Genomic DNA, 6,466 nt, shown 5'->3' on the forward strand with positions numbered 1-6,466 from the left:
TGTGGTAGAAAATTACCCTCACCACTACTACAACCCACCCCACCTCATGTTATCTTATTTCTATATTTTTTTTTTATTAAAAACTAATTAAGTATATTTTTTATTTTATTTTCAAAAATAACTTGTTCAAAAGTAAATATTTGTTGTTAATATTAAATATAAAATTATATATATATATATATTCAAAAAATATAAACTTAAATTTCTTTTAAAGATTATGTATTTCAGCTTATGGGGCTTAGAATAAATGGTGATTGGTTGTATTTTTAAGGCACTTCATGATGTGAAGGACATCGGTTCAAACTTCATGGGAAGCTAGTGTGACTACAGGCTAGTGGGCCGAGGCAGCTAAATTCCCCCTGGGTACGCTTTCTCAAGCCAAAGGTTATATTATTCTTTCTCAAGCCAAAGATTGGGCTGAGGCGGCTTCCCCCTAGGTACACTTTCTCAAGCCAAAGGTTATATTATTCTTTCTCAAGCCATACATACTCTACCCCCTCTAGTTTTGAACCTATGACCTCTTAGGAGGAAACCCAAGCTCTTAACTATTAGGGCCACATACATATTCTACCCCCTCTAGTTTTGAACCTATGACCTCTTAGGAGGAAACCCATGCTATTAACTATTACAGCTGGCCAAAGGTTATATTATTATTAGTATAAGTCTGCACAATGATTTCACTGCTAAGTCTACCAAGGCATACATACTCTACCCCCTCTAGTTTTGAACCTATGATCTCTTAGGAGGAAACTCATGCTCATAACTATTAGAATTAGCAATACATACTCTACCCCTTTAGTTTTGAACCTATGACCTCTTAGAAGAAAACCCATGCTCTTAACTATTAAAGCCAAGTTACAAAGGCCCACTCACAATGTGTATAACTTAACAAACAAACAAAAAAAATCATATATATTTATTTTATTATAAAACTAATTCTATTTGATTATAATATATTTCTATTATAATTTTTTTTTTCAATTTTGTTTTTATTCAAAACATAATTTAAAAAAACATATATTTTTTAAATTTGAATTTAACGGTTGACTTTTTTTCCTTTTAAATTTTGTAATATAAACAATTTTTTTAAACCTAGCATCATCTATGTAAGTAGATACTAGGATTAACATATAAAAACATAAATAAATACTTCAAAAACTTATCCATATAAGTATTTTTTATTAATTTATTTTATTTTTAAATTTTATATTTATAATTATAATTATTATAAATTTTCAAATCATTATGATAAACATAAATTAGAAAAAAAAATTATTATTTAATTTAACTTTTATTTCATTTTTCAATCAAATATAAAATTATATAGTTAAAAAAAGAATTATAAAATTTAATAACATTCTAGTTTGAAAAAATAACAAGATAGATATATAAATCATTTTGAAATATTCAATTTCGAAATCTGGCTTTATAAATTTACAGACGAAAGTAATATCTACAAATTGCGTCAGCTATCGTCCCAAAAAGATTATCATATTCAGATTTTTTATCTTTATTTAGTCACTTGCAATTAAAAAATATTTCGAAATATTGCTGCGCATACTGCCTCTCCTTAGCGTTTAAATTAAAAAATATTTAGAAATAATGCTGAGCATGCTGCCTCTTCTTAGGGTTCTTAGACATATTAATTAGAAAAAGCAATATAATAAAAAGACTACCGAGGAGAAGAACCAAAATTCCACATTTATCATATATTTATCATTATGGATTTGTGTAAAGGGAATAATTTTATGTAATTCCTCACCCTTAAGTTTGAGGTCTCATTTACATAATTTCTACTAATGGCCTAAGCGCTGGACTCCCTAAAGGAGTGAGCAGTTTTACGCAATTGCTCATCGATCCCGTATTCATGGTGCGCTTCATTTTCGGGTGACCTAACTTGGAAATTCATTGTATGGTAGGTAGCATCTCGCTTTCGTCAAAACACATGGCTAATTACTGAGCCTAGCTATTGAGCATGTGCTTGCTACCTCTGCCGCTAAACGTGTTGGGTTGGTTGTTCTCTACGGCAATGGTTGGAGATATTTTCTGACAAAAGGGTTGCTTTCGAGTCTTAAATAAATCAGTCATGTCCTCTATCTAAGTTTATAGAGTGTATTGAGATAAGTATATATATATATATATATATATATATATATATTATATTAATATCATAACTTAACATAATTCGTAAATAGGATATTAATATCCTAACTTTTCAATACATCTCGGTGATTTTTTAAACTTTAATTTGCGATAATAATGTTTAGTTTGATATCAAAATATTATTAAATTTTTAGGTTTATTTAAAAAAAATATTCATGATAAAAAATATAAGAAGGTTTTTATTTAATTTTTAATTTTAATTTGTAATATCTCAAATGAGGTGCTTGAGATAGGATAGGTGGGAAAAACGTGGTTGCCAACTCACTAGGCATTGAGGTAGGGAGATGGGGTAGTGCGACACCCCCTCCTCCAACTTCAAGATTAATCATCATGCACACTACATTAACGTCATAATTTAATGGATCACAAATCTTATGAGATAGTGAAACTACTTTCCTCCATGTGTGATTTAATGTGAGATTCACACCAATGATTATAGAGATCCTATTGGGCGATGGTTAATTGTACTTGATCACTTCCTGTTTGTTACCACCATCTAAGCCTTTTTTGTGAGCTGAGAGGCCTCCAACCAAGTAGCAAGGTGGGACATCAAAACTTGGGCTATGATCGCCTCCTTGATACCACGTATAAAAAAGCCATACACCCCATCGTGCACCCTTTAGAGTATGAAAATTAAGAAGAGAGCTCTAACCGCTGAGCTATATGCCTCGAGCTAACACCTGATTCAACACATGATCCTGAACCTGATCTAATCTTACTTTCAACACCTGATCTTACTTCTAACACCTGAACCTGATCCTGATTCTGACTCTTCTTAATTTTCATACTCTAAAGGGTGCATGATGGGGTGTATGACTTTTTTGGTCAGGCCCTCTTATCTTCATTGGTCATTTTTTGAGGTGGAAGGCTTGCATCATGAATAGTGCCACTACCCTACACATAAGTAGAAAAGAAAAGCACTCGATTTTAATGTCATGTTTGGTTTTATAGCTCTCCATGGCAAGTGTGTTCTCTTCCCAATGCACTATGGTGCAAGTAATTTGGATTATTTTCAATCTATGTGCTATCTCTCTTAGTTTTCTTAGTGTCACCACTCGACCCCCATGTGTGGAAAGGAGGGCTTTGTGCTTGTTTCCTTTTATGTTTTTGGGTCTTTGTAGAGGATTCGATCCTCCCTCCCCCTTTCCCATTTTTTACTTCCCGTAATCCTACGAGGTTCATACGTTAGTGCTCACTTGGTGGTATGTACCCGCTCCCTCCCATGGTCCCACACCGTCCTTCTTGTTCCACTTCACTCACATCCCCCCTCTCATGCCTCTCACCCTCGTCACCAATATATTGTAGTAGACAACTTAGTGCATCTTTCTCTTCTAGGTTGAGACACAAATTTTCTCATTTTAGTTAGCATGTCTTGTTAATGCACTCAGGTCCATTGTGGGACCATCTCTTATCAAGATCAAGACGAATCTCTTGAGCATAAGAACTAGTGAAAAACTCAAAGGCTAGATATAGAGAGCACACACCATAGCTGGTGCAAAAGGAGATTTCTCAAGTAGAAGGGAAAACTGCTAATGAACCACATTTTCTAATAGATTTGACGGTTTTGACTGAAGTCGATGACCAAGGCTCAGAAACAAGACACATCAAAGACTACTACAACCAATATATGTACACCATTAACATATCCTAACATTTGAGGATATTGATGGGATGAGTGTTGTTAGAGATAAATGAAGCTAAAGAAGAGATTATTTTGATGTTAGATGTAATGCAGCTACACATTTTCTCCATGGATCTTGGGCCTTGGAAAAGTGAAGCGCACTTGGGAATCCCTCTTGATCCTAGGTCCTCTCTAGGATACAATCACAAGCCCATTCCACTGCAATCATCAAAATTTGAAAAATTCTAGAAATGACATTATTGCTACCCTCTCTTTTAAATTTATGCTTTATGTTTTGTCAATTTTAGCACAAGAATGGCCTTAGAGGCTGAATACATTAGATTGGTGTGTATGGTTTTTGGATATTTTTCAATAATATTTTTTTCTTGGATATTGTTCCAAGTGAAGCTTTGTCTTTGGTCTTGTTTCCTCAGTGGAAGACTAGAATAGGCTTAAAATAATTTGAATATATATCTCCAAATTAAAGGAATAAAAAAATACAAAAAGAAAACCTTAATTTACAATAACATTTTTATTATTATATAAAAATATTATTAAAATACTAATCTTACTTTAAAGATAAATGAAAATAAAAAACTATATAAATCACTTCTTTTAGAAAAACATAATTTTTATTTATAATAACAATTTTTATTACCATATCAGAATATCATTAAAACATTAATTTAACTTAGAAAAAGAGTACTTGTCATCCCCTAGGGTTAGATCAATTGGAAATGGTCTTGAAAATGAAGACTCACTGACCAAGGGATAGCGGGTTCAATCCCCTAATATGTAACCTAGTCTATGGAGAGGAGGACGTGTTTTAGGCCTCCACCTCATTATGAATTTGTAGAAACTTCAAGCAACAAAGAGGATTAAAATAAATTAATTTTTTATTTTTTAAAGTTAATTATTATTATTTTTTTATAACATTTCATTTATTTTGTCGTGTTATTACGGAAGTGGACGAATGACAGTTTACTAGGTTATTTGTTTTTGGAAAACTTACATTCAAATTATCACAAAACAAAATAGTGTAGAAAAGTTATAACTATGGCTCATTGTTAAGTATTTGATCTCTATAGTGACTTACGCTAGAAAAGAAATTGAAATATTAAAACATAAAAGCCATGGGATTGGAAAACATGTATAAAATTAAGGAGATTATGAGAGCCCCATGTCTACTAGAGTGTCTTTAGCTTTATTGGATGTTCCTTCCACTCTTACGACTGGTCCTAGTGCAAGGATGTTTGCAATTCTATCTAGGTTGGGCCCTATGTCTTGTATCTCCAATTTCATTTCAACAAAAATGAGGAATATTTCATTTGTTGCATCATTACACTCTAATAATAATTTTTTAACAATGACTTCATGTGCCAATATAAAAATATTGTTTTGAGCTGTTAATTTGAATGATCTTGAGTGTGGCCATTGTCAAGGGCCTAGGCCCAATGTTAGGTAAATCTTTGAGTCTGACAAACCTTTTGTCTCATATATAAAATCCTCCTTACTTTCCTTAAGTTCATATTGTACTTCTAGTGTCCTCTCTTCTCTAAATGACGATCTATTATATTTTCCTAAAACCAAGCTCATGAACCTCCCATACCACCTTGACCTCTACCTACCTTATGAAAATTTGCTATTTTCCTAGTCGTTGAAGAGACTAGGAAAACTAAGGATGAATGAAAGAGGAAATATGGTGGAGGAGAATCCCATAGACCTAAACTCAAAGGTAAACAATAATGTAAATGATGGGGTTGTTTCTAAGCTTCTCCTCTCGAGCAAAATATGAAACTAGGAAGCAATCTGAAACATATGAAGACAATTTTTGTCATTACTTACATAGAAAATGGCTAACCTATAGAAGGAGGAAGATATTTCTATGTTGTAGAGATATGGAAAAATGAGAAGCCTATAGTTCATCATTGCGAGGAGCCAGCTAGCCATTATAAGTGTTTAGGAGAATGTTAATCCAAGTTATCAATATCAAGGATATTTTAACAATATTGTCCTTGGCCTCTTATACACTAATTATCATTAATTCATGATGAGATTGAAAATATGTGTCAATTATGAGATTGAAATAGGAGGAGCTGTGGCATTTCTCCTCCATTTATCGCATCGAGTGATGGCTACCCTACCACTCCCTACCTCCCTATTGTGTTATTTCTCACACCATATCAAGAAATTTTAATCTATTATTAATTTTTTTTGTGAGATGAAATATATTAACTAAGGAAACATATAATTACACCAACAATATTCAAGAGTCAAACCAATCTCTCACATGTGAGACTAGACCACAACCAAAACTATACCCTTTGAAGGGATATCAAATAAAACTCAAAACTAAAATTATTGATAGACAACAAGCCTATGCTAGAAACTTGGCTTATCTGGCCATAAACATAAACACTACAAAAATAAAATCATTAATTTGTTTCATGACATAGTTAGGGAACCTTTACAAAACCTAAAAACTCTACATGAATGGGCTCCACTAGGATGGATGAGGATCTAGCAACCATTGGTAGGATGTTTAGGTGTTGTTCAATGCTTGTTAGATTCTGGTATATTTGTTCCAATCTGTAGTCATAATGTCTCATGCAGTCATGCATATGGTTCAAGGTTTGCATGATGTCCCTTTTAGAACCATGTGTGTTTATTAGCATGCAAGTC

This window comes from Pinus tabuliformis, chromosome 2_1 (genome assembly GCF_031772625.1).
Source record: "Pinus tabuliformis cultivar Carrire ecotype Pingquan chromosome 2_1, CPIR1, whole genome shotgun sequence".
NCBI classification, from domain to species: Eukaryota; Viridiplantae; Streptophyta; class Pinopsida; order Pinales; family Pinaceae; genus Pinus; species Pinus tabuliformis.